Source organism: Labeo rohita, chromosome 10 (genome assembly GCF_022985175.1).
Source record: "Labeo rohita strain BAU-BD-2019 chromosome 10, IGBB_LRoh.1.0, whole genome shotgun sequence".
NCBI classification, from domain to species: domain Eukaryota; kingdom Metazoa; phylum Chordata; class Actinopteri; order Cypriniformes; family Cyprinidae; genus Labeo; species Labeo rohita.
In genome coordinates, this window is record NC_066878.1 from 13,582,288 (window position 1) to 13,609,827 (window position 27,540).

The window sequence follows — 27,540 nt, forward strand, 5'->3', positions numbered from 1 at the left end:
TATATATATATATATATAATAATAATATTATATATATATATGTGTGTGTGTATATATATTAAATAAATACACAATAATTACAATATGATAAATATAATAAAATTAATAATTCAATATCTAGATAGGTCTATCTATCTATATAGAAATCATTAAAAATAAATAAAATAATTCTAAAATAAAATATGAATTAATATAATAAAATAAAATGTGGTAATTACTTGTTCTCTTTAGTATTTATTGTAAAATAAGTTTTATACACACACTCACACACACACACACATACATATATATATATATATATATATATATATATATATAACTTATTTTACAATAAATACTAAAAATATTATATTTATATAAATAAGGATATTTTACGTTTATACCCTACAACTCACTTACAACTCAATTCAATTCAATTTTAGTTGAGGTCCACACACAGTCCCCATGAGTCTGTGTGTATTCAGGTTTAAGTCCCCACCAGTATATATAAACCAACCCCTCCCCCCCACCACACACACACACAACGAGGCAGAGTTTCCCAAGCCCCAGTTCATTTTTCTGTCTTTCTTCTCGGCTCTCCCTCTTTTTCTGTGATATGTCTGGTAATGACAGATGGGAGATGTGTGTATGCGTTCATGACACATAAGAAGGATTAAAGTTCAAACTGGCTGTTCCAGCTCCAGCTCTCAGTATACATTATGGAGAGAGTTCCTATCTCATTTTGTGTGATCCAAAAGTTTAAAACGCTACAGGCGTTTGGGCGACTTCATAAATCTCCATTAGAGGAAAAGCATCAGAGTACGATATGTTCAAAAAAGGAAAGAAAAAGGAAACTTAAAGATGGGGGTAAAACTCCATCTTTAAGTGTAAATGGCTCAGCTGATGGGAGCTTTTTTACAACCTCTTTTATAAACATCATTTTTAGGCGATTTATTCAGAGTGTATGTTCTTTTCCAATGCACTGCATCTGCCATCTTATCGCACATAATGCAGTAATGCTGCAATAAATATACCATGTTTCCTTTTAGAAATATGACCCAAACTCAGCTGAAAGCGTACAGCTGGAGATCACGCAGCATTACGTGCACAACTCGCATTCAAAGCATTTCTGAAAGAAACTTTTTTCCCCTTTAGATTTATACATCTACTATTTTTCTAGTAGTAGTTTAAGAAACAGTGTAATACAAACGCTTTTAATATGTTTATAAATAATAAAAAATGTAATAATTGGTTTTGACCAGTACAATGGCAATAAATATCCAATTATATATATTAATATACAAATATTAATGCTCACAGTATGAATAGGCCTTTGTACATAAAAAATGTTGCTGTCATATTTTAGGAAGTAAAAACTCCTGCTACAGATGACATTTATAAGACCCCAAAGCTCTAGGGGAAAATCTTAAGTCCATTGGATTTAAAGGGTGAATAGAACAAACATTTCAGACGTCACATGGTCTTCCATTTTTTCAATGCACTGCATCTGTGATACTGCGACGGTACAGTTATGCTGCAATAAATATGCCATAAATTTCCTTTTAATATGACCTGAACCCAGCTGAAAGTGTACAGCTGGAGATCTTGGAGCTTTAAGAGCAAAATGGGCATTAAAAGCATTTCTGAAATAATTCTCAGTATTGCAATTTTTTTTTTAATGTTCTTTTTATGTGTATATGGCTAATATTTCTCTAGTGGTTTAAAAATAACAGCGTAATACACAACTGTATATATTTATAGTATAAAATAATAATTACTGTTATTATTATTAAAATACAAAATATAATATTTTGATAAATAGTTTTGGGTGTATAATGGCAGTTAAAAAAATAATATTTTTAATTTTATTTGATTTTTTAATATTTTTATTTTCATTTATTCTATTTTATTTTCATCTCTTATTTCATCTAGCTATTTTTTTCATACTTTATTATATATTTTTTTTTATACAGTTGAGGTCAAAAGTTTACACAAAAACTTAGCTGGTTTACACAAAAGTTTATATACAAAGACTCATTTATACTATAAAAAATAAGTGATTACAGAGATGAACAGTTTTACATACACCTTGCAGAATTTGCAAAATGTTAAATATTTTACCAAAATAAGAGGGATCATACAAAATGCATGTTATTTTTTATTTAGGATTGACCTCAATAAGATATTTCACATAAAATTAGTTTACAGTCCACAAGACAAAATAATAGTTGAATTTATAAAAATGACCCCATTGAAAAGTTTATATATGCTTGATTTTTACCGTGTTGTTACCTGAATGATCCACAGCTGTGTGTTTTTTTTAGTGATAGTTGTTCATGAGTCCCTTGTTTGTCCTGAACAGTTGAACTGTCTGCTGTTCTTCAGAAAAATCCTTCAGATCCCACAAATCCTTTGGTTTTTCAGCATTTGTGTATATTTGAACCCTTTCCAACAATGACTGTATGATTTTGAGATCCATCTTTTCATACTGAGGACAACTGAGGGACTCATATGCAACTATTACAGAAGGTTCAAACATTCAGTGATGCTCCAGAAGGAAACACAATGCATTAAGAGCTGGAGGGTGAAAACTTTTGAACAGAATGAAGTTGTGTACATTTTTCTTGTTTTGCCTAAATATCACATATATATATATATATGATATATATATATATGCTGAAAAAAAAAAAAAAAAAAATATAAATAAAATATATATATATATATATATATATAGCACTGCTCTTCAGAAGCTACAGAAGATACTTACATGTTTCCTAGAGAACAAAATGAGTTAAATTTATTCTGATCTTCAAATTCAAAAAGTTTTCACACCCCGACTCTTTGTCAAGCGTATGTAATCTTTTGAATGGGGTCATTTCTATAAATTCAACTATTATTTTTTCTTGTGGACTATATGTAAATATCTTTTTATATGAACAATCTTTTTCAGGTCAGTACTAAATAAAAATAACATTCATTTAGTATAATGCCTATATTTTAGTAAAATAATTAACATTTTGCAGATTCTGCAAGGTGTATGTAAAACTGTTTATCTCTGTAATCACTTATTTTTTTATAGCATAAATGAGTCTTTGTATATAAAAGTATGCATGCTGTTATATTTTGGGAAGAAAAAAACCCTACTACAGCAGACATTTAGGCTTTAGAGAAAAATGTACATTTGTTTTAGACATCACACCATCTTGATTGTTTTTTTAATGGAATGCATTTGTACTTCTGCGATTTTACAGCACACAAAGCAGTAATATTACAATAAATATGCCATATTTCTTTTTTAAAATATGACCTAAACTCAGTCGAAGGCGTACAGCTGGAGATCACGCAGCATTATGTGCAAAACGGGCATTCAAAGCATTTCTAAAATAGTTCTCCCAGGGTCGTCCTTCCAGCATAAAGAAAGAACTCTTAACCTCTGCTGTTTGCTTTCAAACAACAGTGAAGACGCAGAGATCCACAATATCTCTGGTCTGTGGGAGGACACTGCATGTCCTCTGTGTTGTGAAACCACAGGGCAGCGTTCACTATAGCAACACTATAACCTGACCAACACCCTGACCTTTTGCGTTCTCTGACAGCTCTATCTCTCTCTGTAAACAGCGTCGCTTTCTGTTCCCCTTTTCCTTTAGAACACGGCTGGAACTTTTCAGATGCTGTTGCTTCATGCCTGCGTGCAGAACATCTGGCCTGTAACGCGACGTACACGGCAAGAGACATCGGCCTGTATTAGATGCTTATGTTGAGAGGTAATTGCTTGTATCCAAATGGCTCTGTGGGAAACATCTGCCACCGTGTGATTGGTGCTATCTGAAACATCTGCTGCAGTGCGATTGGTTTCATGAGACACGTCTGTTTGGATGTGACTAGTGCTAGTGATGCCCTCATTTCAATAGAATGAAGTTCGGGTCAAGAGATAAACATCTATACAAATCTACTGAGGCTGTATTTTACATGTATAATATAATATAATATAATATAATATAATATAATATAATATAATATATAATATAATATAATATTTTTGCATGTGTTTCAGCATTTTTTAACAAAAATTTTAAAATATGCGGACTATCAAAGGTAACTGTAAATTATATTTAATTACATTTATTTCTTTGGAATTATGTTGATCATAAAGAGCACTATACAAATACATATGAGGTGAACTCTAATCAGTCATATTAATATTTAATCATATTGTAGTTAGTCTTTAATTTTATATTTTTTAGTATTAATTTTAATTTTGGAATAGGTTTTAGCGATTTAGTTATGTTCTTTTGTATTTTTTTGTTATTATTTCCATTTAGCTTTAATTTATTTCTATTTCAGTTGTAAAACCTAAATGTAATTAGTATTATTTTATTTATATTTTAAATATTTAATCATATTTTAAGTAGCACTGAATTAATATTTTAGTGTTCATTTTAATTTTAAGCTTTAATTATTTTAGTTTTAAAACTTAAGGTTCTTGCACACCGAATCAAAAATTTCTGTATACGTGCACAAAACGTCACAGTGGCTCTGAATTGCCAAAACACCCCTCAAAATGCTTGCTACAGATGCAAAAAACACGTTTTTTTTTTTTTTTTTTTTTTTTTTTTTTTTTTTTTTTTTTTTACTTACAAAAGTTTCTGAAGCAGTGTGTAAACGTGACTGACACAACGTGAGATCGTATTTATTTTTTAACGTGCAAAACTTCCGGACAAGAATTTCAGACTCGGTGTGCAAGGACCTTTAAACTTATTTTATTTCAGTTCAAAGTTTTTCACATTTATTTCAGCTTTATTTTTATTACCTAATAGCTAATTTTAGGCCTAGTTATCAGTGACATCTACATCTGACATTACTCTTACAGTGGGTAGAAAAACAAATATATCCAAATATTAATTTATAAAATTTAATTTCCTTTCGCTTCAGCTGAATAACAATATTAAAGGCACAATATCATTTTGCACAATGTCATAATAGGAGAAAATGCCATAACTCACCATTTTCATCGGTGGCTTCCAACTTTCAGTGGTTTGATGGACTCAAAAAAGATGGAGAGACAGAAAATAGACATTAAACAAGAATGACAAATTAACAGCAAATGTAACGCTTACAAACGAATACTAGCGGTAGTGATTTAGACTAAAAAGTGATGTCAGATTAATTTAATAGGCAATATAATATAATGAAAAATATATTAGATAAGTTTAGCAGTTTAAACAGCAAAGAGTCATACAAAGAGCGTTTCAAAACAAAGCTACACAAAGCTACAGCGATACAATCACAAAGTGTTTTGCAGCGATGTCAGGACGGTAGCATAAATATAGTAGAAATCAGTGTTTCTCAACTGGTTGGTCGTAACCATGTACAGTCAAAGAAACTGCATTAACAATAAAAAACAAATAAAAAACGTATTTCTAAATGTTTTTCTGATGCTGGGCTTTTATTTTGAATGACGTGCGTGAAAGCTCTTGACGCTTCTGTCAGATGCAGTTTTAGTAAAGCCGCAGATACTGAATCGCGCAAGAAACAACGAGCATGCAAAGTGTGAAATAGTACTTTGTGTGTTAGCTGGGAAAAATTGCATGAAGGTGTGATATTTATTCTATTCGGCAGCAGCTTCCATGTTTCGTTATTAGTTCATTGTGTATTTTCATGGTAACTTTTATTTTCTTAATCCAAAAATACCATGTTATTTTCACTTTGTGTTATTTTGTACGTTTAAATGACTTGTGGCTCATACCATCTTAACTATATTAACAAAAAATAGTTTGGGACTGTTTAATAGCCTTACCTTATAGGCTGTTTATTTATCAGTATTAGTCATATTCTTGTAATTTATGTGTATGTTAAATTAAAAAGGGACGGTATCTACAGTATATATACTAAAAAAGTGGGTCGTGGCTTGATGACCATGGGAAAATGTGGGTCCGATGGTCAAACCAGTTGAGAACCACGGGTATAAAATGTGAAGACATATAGAGGGTTTGCACATATGTCATGGTTTGGTCAATTATCTGAATGCACGGCCATATTGGAAACTCAGATGTAAACAACAGCATCCATTGCACAGTTAATGTACCACTGAATATGTTGTTCTGCTAATTTATGCTGTCTAAACCACACACACACACAAAAAAATGATATAGAGAAGGACTTAGTAACCAAGAAAGGGCACAATATTTTGACAAACTAAAGTTAATAGGTGGTAAAGATACGTACAAGCAGTATTAATTAAGATATTAGCCTAATATTTCACCTACCTGACTGGAAATGATAAGAACAAACGGAAATGTTGTCAAGATTCTTGCCCTGAAAATCATGGTTCAGTTTGGCCAACTACAAAACAGTTTTTTGGACTCTTCTCCTTGATTTATTATAAATTTTGGCAGTCTGTAGAATTCCAAATGTTTTTCCCGGTCCGACCGATTAGTACAGCCCAAAACATGACAATAACTGACCATTTTCAGCAGAAATAATAAGCAAAATTTGAGAGTTTCGTTCGGATCAGTGGCATTGTTTACGTTCACTACTGCCAATATGGCCGACTGATGATGCATTGTGAAAACACTATAGCTGCCTTTATATTTTAGGAAAGGAGATGGTATGTCTTGACTTGGCCCAATCACATAGCAACTAGCATAGCTAGCAGTGACTACTTTTTCACAGAGGAGAACCACTAATCAGTTATCTTCCAAAAATGTACAACTTTTACCGTCATTCTGCAGTGCATTAATACAAATTAGCCTTGAAACTACTAGGATTTTGAACTGCTTTGTTTTTCTCTGCGCTAAAAAGCTAGGCCCGTTTAGCGCTTAGCATCAGATTACATGGTCCTTAAGGTGAGAGCGTACGAGAGAGTGTAATACTCTACGAGACGCCGATTATACAGACTTTCCTTTCACACCCAAGCTCAGGCTGTTTTGGTCCATTACAATCTTTCGGAGGTAATAAGGATCTCTTTCAGGCAACACCGAGTGTCCTGAATCTGCTCAAGTATAAAATTAGCACTTACCACACTTCCAGACTAGCACACACATACACACGTGTGTACGTACACTGAATGCCAAATGCTTTGACAAACGCACACATAAATGTGAGAGGCATAGCATGGGCTCCAACCAGGAGGTGAGTGCCTCTAAATTACAGGTAGGTGAAGAGCGTGCTGATAATAGCTTCACCTCTTCCATTGACCTGATAGGGCAAGTAGGATGGAGAAGGAGAGCACGGCGAATCAATGCAGGCCACTTATCATGATTGGTCACAATCACAGAGATGACAGCGTGAAAGCCGGTTACATGGCCCGTTCGATTCTCGCTCTCTCGCGTCTTTGTTGGAAAAAATACAAATGAGATCTGTTTAACGTCTCAATTGTTTTTCACAGATCGCAATGGAGGCGTTCGCTAAAAGGGTTAGTTCTTTCAAAAAGGAAAATTCTGTCATCATTTATTCACCCTTATGGCGCTCCGAACATGTTTCCTTTGTCCGTGGAGCACAAAAGGAAATGTTAGGTTAAATGTTTACTATACCATACAGTGACAGTAAATAGATGTTGTCAAACTTGAAAAATGGCAAAAGCATCATAAAGCGGTCTGTATGATTTGTGTGCTATATAAGTATGCTGTGTGAGTCTTCGGGAGCTGTATTTTATGAGGAACAGTTGAACAATATTCTGTGAACTCTCATTCAATTTCAGTCATAAAAATATAAGATAAACATAAGATAAATATAAGATTTAATTGGACTCATCAGTTCATTTATTGTTAAGGTTCATCTGATGGACTGATTCATTCAATTATCCATTCATTCGATTTAATTGACCTGATTTATTGATTTGTTAATTTTAATATTTTGCTATATTCATTCATTCATTGAATTATCCTATATAAGATTTAGTTTATTTGAATTATAATGATTCAGATGATTGCTTGCATTACATTTGGTTGAACTGATTTATTGATTCATTAAGATTTTGACTGATTCCTCATCATTTATCATATAAGATTTAGTTCAGTTGATTGATTCTTTCATTAGCTTTGGTTGAATTGATTGACTTATTAATCACAATTTGATTGATTTGTTTGATTGTAATATTTAGTTTGATTAATTGATTCATTTATTGATAAAGTTCAGTTTATGGTTTGATTCGTTACATTTCGTTAAATTTATTTATTGATTCATTATTAAGATTTTGATTTATTCAGTCATTCACTAAATAATTAATATATATGTTTTGATTAATTTATTGTTATAGTTCAGTTGATTCATTAATTAATTACATTTAGTTGTAGAAGTGATTTATTGATTCATTCGTAATTGTAATAGATTTCTAATAGGTTTGTGCATATAGTTTGATTGATTCATCAATTAATATTCTTAAGGTTGAGTTGAGATGACTGATTGATTTATTGATCGACTGGTTCATTCATTCATTAGAACTGATTCAGTGATTTGTTGAATCACTAATAAGATGTTAATTGATTCATATCCTGAAACATTCAGTTCCATATCATATCATTGAATAATTTATTCATATAGAAAAAAAAAATAGTTTAATTAATTAATTGTTAGTGTTCAGTTGATTCATTCATTGACTAAATAATTAATATATAAGTTTTATTGATTCATTTATTGGATTTGGTGTAAGTGATTTATTGATTCATTCATAATTTTGATTTATTTGTTTGTACATATGTAATATTTCAATTGATTCATCAGTTTGACAATTTGTCAAGGTTTAGTTGATTGATTGACTGGTTCATTCATGTGCTGATTCATTAATAAGATTTTTGATTAATTTTTGTATTAATTATTCACTGAATCAGTGAATCCTTCATGAATCATTTATCCATATCATTGAATAATTATTCATATAGAAAATTTAGTTTAAGTTATTAATTGTTAGGGTTCAATTTATTGACTGATTCATTCATAAGATTTTGATTGATTCTTGTATTAATTAATCATTGAATCAGTGATTCTTTTACGAATCATTTATCCATATCATTGAATAATTTGTTCATATAGAAAATGTACTTTATTTAATTCATTGTTAGGGTTAATTGACTGATTCATTCATTAATTCATTCACTAAATAATTAATTCATTTATGTGATTTTTTTCTCCCCTGGAAATTTATTGTTAAAGTTTCATTTATTTATCAATTCATTTATTAGATTTGGTTGAAGTGATTTACTGATTCATTCAAAATTTTGATTGATTTGTTTATATATCATCAGTTGATTTAATTGTTTAGGTTTAGTTGATTGATTGATTGACTGGTTCATTCATTTATTCATTCATCAGAACTGATTCATTGATTTGTTGATTCACTAATATGATTTTGATTGATTTGTGTGTTAATTAATCACTGAATTAGTTAATCATTCATGAATCATTTAGCCAAACCATTGAATCATTTATTCATATAAAACAGTTAGTTGAATTCATTAATTGTTAGGATTCAGTTGATTGATTCATTCATTTAAATTGATTTATCATTCATTAATACGATTTTGATTGTTTGTACATATACATGTACATTTGATTGGTCTTTTTTTTTTTTTTTTAATGATTCATTTATTGCTAAAGTTCAGTTTATAAATTGATTCATTAGATTTGTTTTTGATTTATTTAAGAATTCAAATGATCTGGTCTGTGCTCTCTTTGCAATAGCCTCAGACTCCTATTTTATCAACAGTTTATATTTCTCCAATGGACTTTTAAGAGAAACATCTGAGATAAAAGCATAGCTGAGAAATCCAGCAAAGCTCTTGAGCTATGAAAAGCAACCTCAGAGCAATAAAAATATCCTTTGGCCTCTTCATAATGCAGCTCTGCTTCCTCCACACATACTCGCAGACGGCCGAGTTCTGAGAAATCCATGTGTTCAGCCGCACTGTGGCCTTCATAGAAGCAGCAAACGCACACGCACACACACTCTCTCTCCACACCTCACACACACTCTCCCACCCACCCACACACACATCCTCTCCAAACCCACAGAGCCGGAGGGGTTTGTGCTAATCATACTGCTGTCTCCAGGACTACAGCTCTCTTTCATGGCAGGTCAGCTGTGCATCAATTATTCATGCTCTGATATTACTAATGCATTAGTAATTTATCATAACCACCACATTTCTTGATGAGATTGTCTTTTCTGAGGAGTACATTATTATGGCAAATTAATAGTTTAATATTAAACTGGCAATTTAAAGCACTGTGGAGCTCACAGGGTTTGGGTGAAGCACCTTCCCCAATAGAGAAGGACAGAATTGAGAGAGTGAATGAGTGAATAAACTCTGAGGCTGTTTGCAACCCTCATTCCCTGAGATAATTGAAAAAGTTTGGGAAGTTGACATTAGTATTATTGATAGATGGATAAAAAGATGAACTTCTGCACATCACTATGAAAATACAGTGGTAGAGGTCGAAGCTTTCTGTATTTGAATAGTTCAATCAGAATATGAAATCACATCAGCAATCTGTATTCATGCCCACAATAAATATATCAAGGTTAGAAATGACTTTAGACACGACTGCCAGTTTTCCTTCCAAATTGAATCCATTGTAAAATAATTAAATTTTGTCCATTGCTCTTTCACTCTTCTGAAATATATCTTAACACTTGGATAAGGAGTTTAATTTACATTTTGATTTATATCATATGTATGGTAATTTGATCATGTTCATTTAAGGTTTGGTTTACTGTTGATTCACTCAATCCTACTGTTCAGTATAATGATTGATTGATTATGTTATCCATGCATGCATTCATTCATTCATTTATTCATTCATCCAGTTCAGTAGATTTACTGACGGATTATTTCACTGATGATTCATTGATTCAAGATGTGTAGGATTGACTGACTGAGTCATTCTTAGTGCATTGATTCATTGATTGATGTGGCTGATTCAAGGTTTGATTGATTGATCCATTCTAAATGTTCAGTATTGACTGACCGGCTGCTGATTCACTGATCAATTTCTTGATTCATTATTTGGTGGATTGAGTCATTCCCAAAGCTTATTATGTTGAATGACTCACTGATTCATTCCTTATGTTCAGTAGACTGACTTACTGACTGATTGATTCATTCATTGATTATGGAGGATTAAATGATTGAGTCATTAACAATTAGGTTCATGTATTGTTAAAGTTCAACTGATTCATTCATTCATTTATTAGATTTGGTTGAAGCAATTTATTGATTCATTAATAAGTTTGATTTGTTTCTACATATATATATTTAAATTAATAAATCAATTAATTTATCATTAAGGTTTAGTTGATTGATTGGTTCCCTCATTCATTCATCAGAACTGATTCATTGATTTGTTGATTCATAATAAGATTTTGATTGATTCATGTATTAATTAATCATTGAATCAGTGAATCATTCACGATTCATTTATTCATATAATTGAATCATTGTTTCATATATAGAATTAAACATTGCTGAATAGGCTGAATTGATTTATTTATTTATTAATAAGTTTTAATGATAAATTAATAATTTAATAAGTTAATAATTGTTTGTTTGAGGATTGAATGTCCAAGTCATTCCCAGCACATAACTTCATTGATTGATGTGGTAGATTCAATGTTTGATTGATTGATCCACTCTTATTCAGTAGATTGACTGACTGACGGATTCACTGTCATTCCTAAGGCTTGTTATGTTGAATGACTGATTGATTCATTCCTAATGTTCAATAGATTTATTGACTGATTGATTCACTGATTGATTCATTGATTCAACATATGTAGGACCGAATGACTGAGTCATTCCTACTGTATTGCTTTATTGATTGACAAAGTTGATTCGAGGTTTGATTGATTGATCCATTCTTAATGTTCAATAGATTATCTAAATGACTGACTGATTCACTGATTCATGATTTGGCAAATTGAGTCGTTCTTAATGATTGTTATGAATGGCTGACTGATTCATTCCTTATGTTCGGTGGATTTACTGACTGATAAATTCGCTGATTGATTCAGTGATTCAAGATTTGGTAGATTTAATTGATTGCATCACTAGACTGACTGACTGACTGATGGACTGATTCATGCGATTCAAGATTTGGCAGATTAATTTATTCCTAAAGAACTAGTTTAGGAATCTACACATTTCATATTGGAACAAAAGATTTCCCCATGCAGATTTCAGTTGTTTATGTAAAGTCCCCATGACACTGCTTAGTTTGAAAATGACTTCTGCAAGATTAATTTAATTTTGATTATTGATTGATTAAATCCTTTATTGTTCAGGGCTGCATTTCCCAAAATAATCATAAGCCTAGATAGGAGAGATTATTCATGCCAGTGGTTTCTATAATCTAAGTATAGGCTTATGATGCTTCTGGGAAACATGTCCCAGGTTCTGTCTATTTATTGATTGATTCATGATACTGGTTACATGATTCATTCATTAACTTATTTGTTCATTAATTTAACTTTATTAATTTATTGTTCACAGCTTTGTATCCGAAAGGATTATAAGCCTACACTGTAAAAAACAATTTGTTGAGTCAACTTAAAATAATTTGTTACCTGGCTGCCTTAAAATTTTAAGTTCAGTCAACTCAAAAACAGTTTATTCAACTTGAAATGTTAAGTTATACTAAGTGACAACATGAAATAACTAAGTTGTCACTTAGTACAACTTAAAATTTCAAGTTGACTAAACTTATTTGAGTTGACAGAACTTAAAATTTTAAGGCAGCCAGGTAACAAATTATTTTAAGATGACTTGACAAATTGTGTTTTTTGTTTTTTTACAGGGTAAGTAGATTGTATAAAGACCACTCAAGGCCCAGGTTCTCTCTACAGCTGATTGATTGATTGATTAATTGTATTTAAGAGCCTGATTCATTGATTAATTCCACTATCCATTAATTATTCCTTATATTTAATGTTTGACGGTCTGTGACACACAACATGTTTGTACTCTCAGCTTGCTTTCTCCCATATGCTCGTCATGTTAGTATCATTATGTGTTAACACCATATGCCCTGTCACGGTATTGTGTCTCTCGTTCCTCTCGTGAGCTCCGCGTTGCCGTTCCACATCACGCTCCATGTTGTGTTAACTCTTAGTGTCATTACATGGTGCTGAATAAGGAAAACAGAGCTTCCTTCCAGCTGTGATGTCTACTAGCATTATACCTGTCCAATACACAAACATCAGCGCTGCAGTACCAGCAATGTGACAACCCGTCAATTCATCCATCCTACAAGTAGCAAGCAGTCATTTAGAAAACGATTTTACCCAAAGCGACTGTCAGTACACTTATTACATGGACAATCCCCCTCAAGTAACCTGAGGTTAAGTGGTTTGCTCATGGCCACAACTGTAATAGCTCATGGATCCTCAATTGTAGACTTAAAGAACTAAATGCTTGAAGAAAAAAAAGACCCTTGCTACACTATTAGCACTAATTTCTGTTGCCTATCCGGAGCAAGAGTGAGCAATCCCACAGGCACACACAGATGCATGGGCGTTGGAGTGGGCGTCCGTTGGCCGTGGCTTTGCCTCCTCGTAGTGGGAGTATTCAGACTGCATACTGTACATCTCTTGCTTTCTGGCAGGTATGATGCTCAAGGTCAACTTTTTTTTTATATCAAGAATGTTTTCATTTATTGCTGATTTTTCCATAAATTTGTGTTCATGACATCTGCCTCTATCTACTATTGATCTGTATCAATTGCCTTCACAGTTTTTCATCTGCGCTCTCTCTCTGTACTTGCTCTGCTGCTGCGTTTAAAAGGCTCACAAGGTTTTTTTTTAAATCAAAAACTGGAAAACCTTCAGTTCAGACTAAAGAAAACAGCGTCCTCTGATATTTCCTTTATGGTCATTTGTGCTTCTCCTGGAATTCTCTAATGTTAGGGTCCATTCTCATCTGATTACATCAAATACTGTACAGACCCTTTGACAAGTTGCTTTTTAGAGCACAAGTTACTTCATGGGGTTCACTGGGGGATTCTGGAGCTTGTCACAAAAGATTTCCAACAACAAAAAGTTTAGTAAAACTTCTTCAAACCATTTGATCCTGTCATAAAACTGCCAGTACTTTGTTTTATTTGATGCAGGAAGAAGTGGAACATCTCTTCACAATTACCTTTTTTAAAAAAATCACCACATCAGCATTTTAGAATAACTTTTGAAGGATCATGTGACACTGAAGTCTAGTGTAATGGCTGATAAAAATTCAGCTTTGACATCACAGGGCACGGTTATTTTAAATTCTAATAATATTTCACAATATTACTATTTTTACTGTATTTTTAATCTAATAAAACACACACAATTTTTCTTAATTAAAGGAACACTCCATGTTTTTTATTTGACTTTTTTTTCCATTCAGCTGATCTCCGGGTCTGGCGGTAGCACTTTTAGCATAGTTTAGCATAGATCATTGAATCCGATTAGATCATAGCCGTCAACTCTGCCAGCTGCAACTCTGCATCTACACAAACTTAGTGCCGGTCACTTTCAGGCGCTGTGTAATTTCATTGCGCCTGCTGCAACCATGGTACGGCAGCAAAGTTCCTTGATTATTACGCTGGAATGAGAGTATAGTTCCTAGCCATATCAGCCTAGAAAGTCACAACTTTTAATTTTCCGTCAGTCTTAGTACACGATGTAACTACAGAAGAGTCAAGTTTTAAATAGGAAAAATATCGTCATTATATATGGTCGTTTTTGAGGGAGATGCTATCGGTCTAATCGGATTCAATGATCTATGCTAAGCTATGCTAACAGTGCTACCGCCAGACCCAGAGATCGGATGAATGGACTCGAAAACGGTAAAACTCAACTGTTTAACTCTAGGGGAGTTGGAAAATTAGCCTATTTTCAAAAAAAGTGGAGTGTTCCTTTAATCAGACTTTGAATCCCTTATTGGAGATATATGGAAGCCCATTTCTGCTACTGAATAAAGAATAAAAACAGGTAATTGTGACCCAGAGGTCGCGTTAACCAAAAACTGTCCGTCACTAACAGAATTTTTTTATCAGTGACGGAAAATCTGAAGGCCGTCCGTCATTTTGACGGATTACACTGAGGGTGATCTATTGTAAAATTGTAGCTGTAATTCCCACACCTGTCCAGTTGGTGGCGAAAGCGCTCAGATGTAGCAACAGAGCGCCGGATCAAGAACAAAAACGAAACTGTCACGAATATTTTCCTATGTTTGATTATGCACTGCAGCACACAGAGGAGTATACAGAGCGCCAAAACAGTATTTATTGCTGGAATTTCCTAATGAAATGGACAGAATTTGACATTTGAGACTTTGTTTTATATCAAAAGAATACACAAAGCCTAGCATATTGCTATTTTTTGGAAGGAACAGGCACTATGTACTGTTTATTCATCAACTAAAAACAGCATAGACCAAAAGATCGATTGTGATTCTATATATATATATATATATATATATATATTTCTTTTTTTTGTTTTACCCAGCCCTATCATATTTTGTTGTTTTTAAACACTGCACTGTCGTCGTGTAGGTTCATGATTAAAAATGAAAATGTGAACAAAAATAAAATCAATTAAATGTTTTATTATAATTAAAATATAAAATTATAATGACGGGTAATAATAGATTATGACAGAAGTTTTACGACCCTGTCCTCAAAATGACATACAATGTTAAAGTCTAGTGCAACATCTGTTGTGACCTGTTGCTTTTTATCTCACAATTCTGACTTCTTTTCTCATAACTGCGAGTTTACATCTCACAATTCAGATTTTTTTCTCAGAATTGTGGGAAATAAATTCACAGTTGCAAGAAAAAAAGGTTTGTGAGATACAAACTCGCACTTCTGAGAAAAAAATCTAAATTGTGAGTTTATATTTCACAATTCTGACTTTTACTCGCAATTGCGAATTTAAATCTTGCAATTCTGAATTTTTTTAATGAATTATATATATATAATAAAAACTCAAAATTGTGAGTTTATTTCTCAGAATTACAAAAAAAGTCAGAATTGCAAGTTACTTTTTCTCGCAGTTGTGAGTTTAAATCTTGAAATTCCGACTTTTAAAATCACAACCACAAGTTATAATGTTAAGTGCTGAGGGGGAATTTTTTTTTCCGAAGAATTATGGGAAATGTCAGAATTGTGAGATACAAACTCGCACTTCTGAGAAAAAAATCTAAATTGTGAGTTTATATTTCGCAATTCTGACTTTTACTCGCAACTTGCAAAGAGTTGAAATCTTGAAATTCTGAATTTTTTTCTCTGAATTTTTTAGATAAAAACTTAAAATTGTGAGTTTATTTCTCAGAATTATGACAAAAAGTCAGAATTGTGAGTTACTTTTTCTCACAATTGTGAGTTTAAATCTTGATATCTTGAGATCTATTGAAGCCCATTTCTGCCACTGAATATGGAATAAAAACAGGTAATTGTGACCTGCTGCTTTTTATCTCACAATTCTGACTTCTTTTCTCATAATTGCAAATTTAAATCGCACAATTCTGACTTTTTTTCTTAGAATTGTGGGAAATAAATTCACAATTACAAGAAAAATATAAACTGAGAAATAAATTTGTTTCTCAGAATTACGAAAAAAGTCAGAATTGCGAGTTACTTTTTCTCTTGAATTCTTGAAATTCTGACTTTTTCTCAGAATTGTGAGATATAAACTCACAATTGCAAGTTATAATGTTAAGTGCTGAGGGGGAAAAAAATATATTTTCGCAGAATTGTGAGATTTAAACTCGCAATTGTGAGAAAAAAGTCAGAATAATGAGACAAAACTTAAAATTGTGAGTTCATTTCTTAGAATTACAGAAAAAGCCAGATTTTTTTTTCTTCTCAGAATTGTGAGATATAAACTCACAATCGTGAGTTATAATGTCCAGTTGTGAGGGGGAAAAAGACTGATATTTTCTCAGTATTGTGAGATTTAAACTAGTAATTGCAAGAAAAAGTCAGAATTTTGAGATAAATAGTCAAAATTGCAAGTTTATTTCTCAGAATTACGCAAAAAATAAAAACTGTAAGTTTGTATCTTGGAATTCTGACTTTTGGAATTGCGGCTTCCATAGAGATCCGATCTATGTTACATGTGCAAAATGTAGGCTTCACTTCCATATTACAGAAATGTTAACTGAAACATTTTAGCCTACTTTTAACCCAATTTGCGTTTCCTTTCTTAAAGGGAATTTAAAAAATTCCATTAAGTGTAGAAAAGGGGGAAAAAAGCATTTTAATCACTTCTTTGGGGAGAGAAATCAGATATTCTGAATACTACCCAGTGAAATGATTTGATAAATAATCAGAAATGAAATCTCCTATCTGTGTTTGAGCTTGCGCAGCTATTCTCCCACACTAAATCCGTCTAATTTTTCTTTATTTTTCAATGCACGGTTGCTATGGACCAGCTCAACAGAACACATTTGAAGGTCCCAGACAGCTGACCATGAGACGTGAGCCTGGCAGAAACTGCTGAGGTGAAACCCCTCATCTCAATGGCAGACACCGTCTCCTGCTTTTGCATTCAAAACTCCTCAACTGCTCTTGAAGCTCCTGTTCCGAAAGTGGCTTGTTTAGCAAAATTAACAAATTATGTGCGTTTTTAAATGCAAATTTCTGTTAAACCGGGTCTCATTATGTGAGGGACACCTACATAAGATGCAGCCTAAACTGATGGGAGCTAAACTAATTTGCTTAAGAATCTCTCTGTGAAACTAATTTGCTGGATTTACACAAGTGGAAAAAAAAAATGCAATCGGGAGACGTTTCTGACATGCTTACATGATTAAAATAGAATGTGCAAAGAGATCAAACTGCACCCAAGGCTTTGATGAATGTGACTCAGAAACAGAGGGAAGGTTGTGAAATGTGGCATCCTTCCGCCTGCAGTCAGGAGGGGGCACTGTGGTGCTACTCTGCCCAGGAAAAAAAAAACACAAGAGCAGAGCGAATTTGAAGTGGGGGGGACGTCATTAGTGATGCGTATAAAATAGAATTGAAAGTTTTGACATCGACTGAACCCACTTCAGATGCACACATCAAACCATGACTGACTGACAGTCCGGCCGCTAAGATAGAGCGAGCTCTGGGAAAAAAAAAAGGAGAAAGTGATCAGGCTGTTAGGTTCAGTGGCTGAAATTTCCTAGCTGACAGCACCACATATAATTGCTAAAAATACACTGCTTCTTACACCTCACGTCTCCATGAAAGCAACAGGAAGTCGATGACAAGGTGTCGTAGCAGCTAGCATGTTTGTATAGATATTCGATAGCTACAAACCGAAGCCGTTGCTGTTACAGTCAAGCGAGCGAGCTCAATTTCACGAAATCCCGAGTTGCTTGCATTTGTTAGCGTAACCGATGACATTTAGCGTAGCCGGGCAGGCACTGTGCATCTGCCGAGTTGCGTTGCACACAAACCACTTAGAGTTAAATGAGATTGTAGGCTCATATAACACAAGCCTCACTTCTTTGTGAAGTCCCACAAGGTCTGCAGAGGGTTTGTTGGTTACGGCGGCGAGGGAAACAGGTGTGCAGAGCAAAGCAGATGATTCTTTAGCTGGAGGCGCAGAGCTAGCGCTCCAAACATATTACGGTGTGCTCCCTCTGACATTCCATATGGAGTTCAGACACATGAGGGTATTGATTTGTTGGCTAATTAAACCACATCAAGAAACCCTGCCTGCGAAAAATATTGAATTATAGCCCGGTCTGATACCTCAAGCTACGCGCATGCATATTCAATCAATACCTTTCATCAGTCATGCATACGTTCTTGTTGATTAACCGATTGTGATTTATTTATTGTACACGAGATGTCTCGTTGCAGATTAGCGTCCGTCACATCGCCCCCTACCGGAGCAGGGCGGTACCGCGGAGCGCTTCTGATGACATGCCTCAGTAATGATAGTCACATCTGGCCTTGGGGCTCCTCTGCCAAGGGCTTGGATGCTCAGCGTCCGTCTGATGACATCGGCGGGTAACCCCACACCCGTTCTTGTTTTGTTTTCGGAAATTAGTCCCTAGTGATGCAACGATCTGCAACGGTTTAGGCTTCTAAAAAATAAAATAATGCCTCAGAAATCGTAGAGAATGTCTAAAATGCAATGTCAAGTTTAGGCCATTTTTACCCCACCGCTTGATTCTCTCTTAAGTCCAAATTTAATGATTTAAGCCCTGGGGCTGTTTAGTTGATTTAGGTTCATCTGTGCTTCAAGAACAGCCCGTTTTGTATCTTGCTGTTGCGAACATCGCTGTGGATTTCAATAGGGCTGTGATGTCTCGCACAAAAAGCGCCATAGGATTTTCAAAAGGCTTGTAATGAACTCACACCAACTCATTATTCTTCTGCCTTTGTGATGTTTCCTTCATAACCTTACATCATGCTCACAGGACATCATTCATATTGTGTCGATTGTTTGATCCGTTTTACCATTCTCTGTGGTGGAATTTTTCTAATTGTTCTGGGTTGCAGCATACTTGCTCATACTTCACTGCTCTGTGATGTCCGTTGTGGTCCGGCAATTCAGAAATTATTTTAGATTGAATTTTCAGATCAAGAACCTCTGATTTAGAAAGGAAGATACTGTATGTGAAGTGCCTACATGTATTATATGACATATATTCTACTTCAATAACACAATAACAGTGGGAGGTTTATTATAGTTAACTAAGCTCAAAAGCATAAAACATTTTAATTATTTGAAATAAAATAAATGTTGTCTGAAATAAATATATAAACAAACAAACAGCTGCTAGGTGCCAGAGGCAATATTTTCTAATTTTCATTTAGTTTAACTTGATGTCTAACATAATAAAAACTGAAGCTGAAAAGAAAAAATAATAAAAATGACAAAACACCATGAAATTATTCAAACTTATCATGAAGACGAAAGTCTTTTTTGCTGATCGAGGCTGTGTATTTGATTAAAAATACAGAAAGAAACCAGTAATATTGTGAAATATTATTGGAATTTAAAATAACAGTCTTCTATTTTAATATACTTTAAAATAGAATTTAGTGATGCAAACCTAAATTTTCATCAGCCATTTCAGTCTTCAGTGTCACATGATCCTTCAGAAATCATTGTAATATGCTGATTTATTATACATGTTGGTTAATTTTTTTTTTGCCATTCTTTGATGAATAGAAGGTTTAAAAGAACAGCATTTATTTGAAATATAAATATTTTTGTAACAATATACAATACGGTTCAAAAGTTTGGTGTCAGTAATTTTTTTTTCTCTTTTTATGAAAGATATTAATATTTTTATTCAGCAAGGATGTGTTAAATTGATAATAAGTGATAGTAAAGACTTCAGTTGTTAGAAAAGATTTATATTTTAAATAAATGCTGTTTTAACATGTTATTCATCAAAGAATCCTGAAAAACATATCACAGGTTCCAAACAAAATATTTAGCAGTACAACTGTTTGCAACACTGATAATAAATTAATAAATCAGCATATTAGAATGAATTTGAAGTGAACTAATTAGAACTATTAGAATTATTCTGAACTAAATTGAGATATATATATAGTTCTCAGCATTTTTTTATTCTATTTATTTTTGCTCTGTGATCTGGAGTGTGGTGTTATCATTTAGAAATGAATTTAGAATGTATTTAAACAGGTTGCAGAATTGTATTTAAAAAGGTGGCTGGAAAATTAATTAACTAAAAAAGTCAAACTTTGAGTTTCGAGAGTTTAAAAGAAGTTTAAAAAGTTATATGTTTGCCTTACAGTTAGATATTTGAAAATCGAAAAGACCAGCATGCTCTTATGCCAATGTGCATCAATTTTTTATGTTTTGGCAATTTGTTCTTCTCGTTCATATCTTTTCATACCATCTGCTTACTCCCCACTGTAGACAGAGGTAGATTTTCATGTGTAGCTTTTTTAAAAAAAATTCTGTACTGAATCTGTTTTTTGTACAAATCACATTGTACAAATTGATATGAAATTGCCACCTTATAAAAACAGTTACGTTTCCCTGGGAGACTGGGTTGAAAGAACTTGATTCTTGGTTCTGAATTTCTATCATCAGTATAGGAATGTTACGTGACCTCTCTACTTACCTCCCTCCTGGAGCAGACGCCAGCCTCACACTCACGCACCATCACACCGTCTGCATCTCAAACATCCCCGGGTCATGTTAAATATCCACCTGCAGAAACCCATACAGCCCTGAGAGACACTGCTAACACAATTCCAGTTTACATTTACATTAAATAATCTCAGGAAATACTGTTGAACGAGCTGTGGTGGAAAAATAATTGCTTAAAGGTGTCATCGGATGCTAAGTTCACTTTTAAAGGTTGTTTGAACATTAATGTGTGTTGGCAGTGTACGTACAAATCTACCCTATAATGATAAAAATCCATGCAGTGGTTTTTAATTAATCTGTAAAAATAATAATCCCTTTTTCAAATCGAGCCATTTTCAGATGCCTGTCATTGTGCCATCACACCCACAGAGGCTGCTCCCACGATAGTTGATTGACATGAGCGTTTTACCTCAGATCAGCTGTAACAGCAGAAGTGAGTATACAGGGTTTTTTTTATGAATCTTTGCGATCACCTTCCCTAATAATGTGCTAGTTAGCAAGTTTAGCAGCTAAATGCGGCTAAAGTAAACAGGCTCGTCACTCCACAGAGAGAAGAGAGGGGCGGGGCAAGCCGCGCTCATTTGCATTTAAAGCAGCCTCGACCAGAATGAGATGATTTTTGCAGAACTTATTTTGGCAAGGTAAAAAGGGTGTTGTTTTACACAACCATTGAGAATTTTTAAACACAGTATATTATAGACTTTTCATTAAGACCCTGAAGAATCATATCAACTTGTGGAAAATGGGCATCTGATTTAGAAAGAAATATATGTAAACAATCAAATTTATTATGGAAAATATATTTTACTAAAATAACAGAAAAAAGTATTCAAACAATTGTGCACCAACGAGAACCTTAAAATTAAAACCTTAAATAAAACAAAACCAAAAAAAACGTATATTTATGTACTAAAATAACTAAAACTAAAATAAAACTAATAAAAATACATGTAAAAAGGAAAGAATGAGTAAATAAATAAATAAATAAATAGGTCAGTATAATCTGTAATTTCAGCTATTTTCCACAGCAACATTTCTCATTTTCATTTAGTTTAAATTTATTTACTAAAATATCTAAAACTAAAATAACCTAAGAATATAAAACAATAAAAACAGAATAAAAACACAACAACATTTGTATTACTAAACTACGACAGCGTTTTAGTGCCACGTTATCTTGAGAATAATGTTTTAAGAATAAAGTTGAAATATTTCAAGAATAAAGTTGAAATTATGAGAATTAAATTGTAGCAATTAAAGCTATAATATTTTAAAAGTATAGCCTGCGCAAGCAAATGGCCCAGATTGGGAGCACCGGGATAAAATGCCAGGCCACTGGAATTTATTTAAATATATGTGGGATTATTATCAGAAATCATACCATGTGTTATGCTCACAAGAACAGTATGCTTGGAAATAATATTTCATGTCTTCGATTGCATTCATTAGGCCTATTTGTAATGCGCCAGCCATCCAATAATAGCAATAAGCTTTGTGCTTTTGGTGCTTTTAATATAAAACGAAGTCTCAGCTTTCAAAATCTGTCAGATTTATGGTGAAATACAAACAAACAAAAGTCTTGCAACAATGTGTTTTTCATGCTTTTTAATGTGGTCAATCGTCTTTTTGATTACAATTCATTAAATAAGTTTTCTTTGTTAAAATTCCACCACCTACCTTGCAAAAAACATCTGTGGCATCCAATGTTTCATTCCTCACATGTATTTAATTAAAAACAACAATTAAACGTTCTAAAGGCTGAAGTGGACTCCAGCTCATTAACATAAGTTGTATTGTTGTCTTTTCTGAGGTTCACAAGCTCTTTTATTCACGGTATAATACAGTAAATGTTTGGATATAATATTTAACATTTTCCATTCATTATTTGTAGCACGCCAGCTACCCAGTAATCGCAATAATTTTGTGCTTTGTTGATTTTAATATAACACAGCTCAGCTTTCAAATTTTTCCAGTTTTATCACAAAATACAAATTATAAATGTGTTTTCCTCTTTATTTCAAGAATATGGCACAATATAAACGTGAAGGAACATCAGAAGGAATTTAAAAAAACAGTATAGCCTAATTTAATGAATTGAATGTCTCATTGTAATTGGAAAGATGATTTATATGCCGCTTAAACTGAGGCAAATACAGCAACCTGTCACACCACATTAAAGAGCATGAAAAACACATTATTGTAAGACATATTCTTTGTATTTCGCTATAAAACTAACAGATTTTGAAAGCTGAGACTTTGGAATATCTCCCAGCGCTACCAATCCGGGCCATTTGCATGCGCAATAGGCTAGAATATAATCTCAAAATATTAAACTTTAATCTCGTAATTGATATTCTCGTAATTTTGATTTTGACTTTATTCTTGTAATTTCGACTTTATTCTCGAAATATTTCAACTTTATTCTCGAAACACTTCGACTTTATTCTCGAAAAATTATGACTCTATTATCATAATTTCGAGTTTATTCTCGAAACCTTTCGACTTTATTCTCTAAACATTTCGACTTTATTCTCGAAATATTACAACTTTATCATCATTTCAAGTTTATCATCAAAACATTTCGACTTTATTCTCATAACTTTGAATTTATTGTCAAAATATTTCGACTTTATTCTCGAAACATTACGACTTTATTCTCGTAATTTTCACTTTATTGTCGAAATATTTAGACTTCATTCTTGTAATTTAAACATTTTGACTTTATGCACAAAATACTTCAACTTTATTCTCGTAATTTTGACTAAATTGTCAAAATATTTCAACTTTATTCTCGGAATTCTCACTTTATTGTTGATATATTTTAAGACTTTATTCTTAAAATATTCCTACTTTATTCTCATAATTTCTGCTTTATTCTAGAAATATTAAGACTTCTTGTAATTTCAACTTTATTCTCAAAAAACTTCGACTTTATTCACGTAATTTTGACTTTATTATCGAAACATTTCGACTTCATTCTCATAACTTTATTGTCAAAATATTTTGAATTTGTTCTCTAAATATTACAACTTTATTCTCACATTTTTCACTTTATTGTCGAAATATTTCGACTTTATTCTTCAAATATTACAACTTTATTCTTGTAATTTTGACTTTACTCTTGAAACACTTCAACTTGTAGTTTTGACTTTATTATCGGAACATTTCGACTTTATTCTCATAACTTTAACTTTATTATCAAAATATTTCAACTTTATTCTCGCAATTTTCACTTTATTCTCGAAATATTATGACTTTAATCTTGTAATCTTAGAATTTTTTTTTTCTTAACGTGGCACTAAACCGGCATTGACAAAAAAATTATAATAAAAATGGAAAGTTTTGGTCACCACAATGACAGAAATATTTCAATAATTCTATTATTATAGTTAACTGAAACTAAAATCACAAAAACAATATTGTTATACATATAATAAAAATATGTACACATAAAAAATGTTAATTTAAATAGATTTTTTTATTATTTCAGCTATATGCTAGGGAAACTTTTCATTTTCATTTTGCTTAATGTAATAAAATAATTACAAAAAATGTTTTTAAAGACATAAAAAAAAACTATAATTTTAAATCTGCATTACTAAAATGATTATAGCCTAAACTTAGAAGAAAAAAGAAAATATGAAAATAAAAAACAAATTCAAAACATCAATAAAAATTGTCCATCTAAAAGTGGACCGCAACTAAACTCAATTACAGTGTTGAATATGGAGAAATGCAAAATAATATTTCACAGTTAGGATGTTTGTCATGAAATCCTGCATTGTCAGACCTACCCATTGAAAATAAAAGATAATTGATCACAGAGGGAGAAATTGGGCCTTGATTTGTTTTGCTGCTTTAAATATTACAGAGCAGATATCTGGAATGGGGTAAAGAAATCATTTTTAGCATTCACCACGCGGACTCATCTAGGGGAATTACCAATCAATCTTAGGGACGTTGGTTTAGCAGATAAATCGCGATGTCAGTTTTGTATGCATGCTGCCATGCGATCATTAGCCGTGGTGCTCCCCGGAGCTAGCGCGGCCGTAGCAGCTAATCAGTAACCATAATAGTCGTTTACGGGTTGTAATGGACACACTTCATAACTGTCAGTCTCTGGAACCTGGGCACAGAGCCTCGTTGGGCTACGAAGTACGTAGAAGTGAGGGAAAATGTGACGAAAGACACGCGCTAAGGCCTTAACAGCATTCTGCATGGTGATAATGGGCGAGCTAATGCCCCTAAAATCCAGATCTGCTCTTGATTCAAGTCCTTTCAGAGCAGGATAGTGTGGCTTTTCTTGAATGCACTAAAGAGCAGGCAGTTCATCATAATTAAGGCAACTTTATGAAAGCAGCTCCCGGGCTGCACTACCTGTGTTAGATGTGTCATCTTTATTAGCCCAAGCATGCTAAGCCAAGCTCTCCATGCGTTAATCCCTAGCTAAAGAAACAGCTTTCAAGGAATTAACATCAAAAGTAGAGCCTAGCACGCCGGCGGGGGAGCTTTCACCAGCTTCAGCCGCAGAGTATTTCAGAGGCTCAGGGATGAAGTGGAAGTTAAACTTAAACTTGCTCCTTGTTCCACCATAAGTCTTTGACCTTGTTCTCAGGTTCCTCTAATAATCCTTTTTCAGATGTTTGCCGGATTGGAGAGGGATCCGGGAAGCGAATGCTGCAGGGGTCGCTGTGTTCCCCCTCCAGCGGCTCTGTAATCCTTTCCTCCATGTAGCACTTAATTCAACCTATGATCATCTCAACCTGCGATCAAGTCATTCACGGTTAAAATTGTGGACGACTTTAGGATTTTAGCCTTTCCGACACAAAATGTTGTGGATGAGAGGCTTTTTTTTTCCGTTTTTTGATTTGAGTTTTTAAAGAGTGTATTTAAAGAGCTAATTCTTTTCAGGGGTACATGGATATTAAAATTCCATGCAATATGATAAGCCGGTGATTGTTCTTATGTTAGAGTTGATAACCAATGGATTCTAAATTAATATCCAAGGCGTTTCAACAAAAACGCAGTTTTTTTTTTTTTTTGTGTGAAAACGCAGTGATTAGATTAGAGCACAGTAACCACCGTAACATGAAAGAAAATTGCAACTACAATTTTTGAGGGTTACAGCTGTCAGAAATTAGGAAGTGTAGAAGCCCTTGGATCTTGGTCCACTCTTCTTCCACTCTATTCCATAGTTTGGTAACTGTAGTGGGCTTCTTAGCCATAACTTTGTCGCCAAGGATTCTCCAGAGATTTTCAGTTGGGTTTTGATCAGGACCTTGGGGCGGCCATTTCATTATTTCAACGTTCTTAGCTTCAAGGAACTGCTTTGCCTGTTTGCAGTGTGACGGGAATGTTGTCTGGTGTGAAAATTGCAGGCCTCCACCTTTCACTGCCTTCTTCATGAATTTGGTCTTCAGTCTTTCCCCAGTTTGATGCAGAACAAAAAATGTTCCCCATCAGACTCAATTAAATTACCCTTGCTCTTATCACTAAAGTAAACTTTGGACCTGTTCTCGTCTCGCCACACAACATGATTCTCAGCAAAGGTGAGATTAGTCTTTTGATTCTTTCTGCAGATGAGAGGTTTGGTCATTGCAGAGTGCGTTTTCAGTCTGACTTTTCTTAAACATGCTGAGACAGATCCTTACCCTGTTCAGCATTGAACCAGCAAGCAATTCCAGCTGCAGTGTTGAACCCATTCCCCACTGAGAGTCTCTGGATTATCCTTTCTTCTCGTGCATTTGTCCTACATGGAAAACCAGCTTTTTGGGGGGACTTGAATGAGATAGTGTCATTGTAAACCTGAAATATTAGAGAAATTAGATTTGGAATGACCAACTTCTCTTGCAGTGGCTTAAAGAGTCGTCCCTTTGCCCTTCATCTGGACAACCTCGTCACAGGGTTTCAGACGGCCCGCCATCTTGCAATCTCAGTGAAAATTGGAGGAATGCTGCCAGTTAGGGTCTGTCATATAATAGCAATGCACGATATTATAAATATTGTGGTATCACAATAACAAAAAACTGTCTCAATATTATTGTGGTCACATGTGAAACAATACACATTTTCCAGGCAAAAAGTGTAGATTTTTAAGAACTTTCTAACATAAAAGTTGTGTTTTGGGCCATTATGCTTTTGCACAATATCTTGTCAAATAAATCCATTAATTAGGGCCCGAGCACTGCTGTGCAATGACCGTATTGGAATTGCTTTGTTTATTAAGTCTGTTTTCACTGCGCGTTTCAAAGCAAAGAATTAGAATCAGAACGAGGATGTGCTTTATTGCCATGTATGTTTACACATACTAGGAATTTGTTGAAGTGACAGAAGCTCCACAGTGCAATAGAATGACAGGACAATGTGCAAAATAGCAATAACTTTACAATATACAAAATAAACAATTTACTATGTACGTAAGGTGCAAATTTGAAGTGTAAATAAGTATGTGTGTT

The 27,540-nt window shown here is 33.4% G+C and overlaps 1 long non-coding RNA gene across 2 annotated transcripts in view; it reads left to right on the top strand.

Moving 5' to 3' along the window:
- LOC127172478 (uncharacterized) overlaps nucleotides 1–27,540 on the top strand; it is a 105,961-nt gene that overhangs the window by 23,778 nt on the left and 54,643 nt on the right. For both annotated transcript variants that reach the window (XR_007828629.1, XR_007828628.1), the window contains exon 2: nucleotides 3,627–3,743. This is a non-coding gene — a long non-coding RNA (uncharacterized LOC127172478). The remainder of the gene's footprint in view (nucleotides 1–3,626; nucleotides 3,744–27,540) is intronic.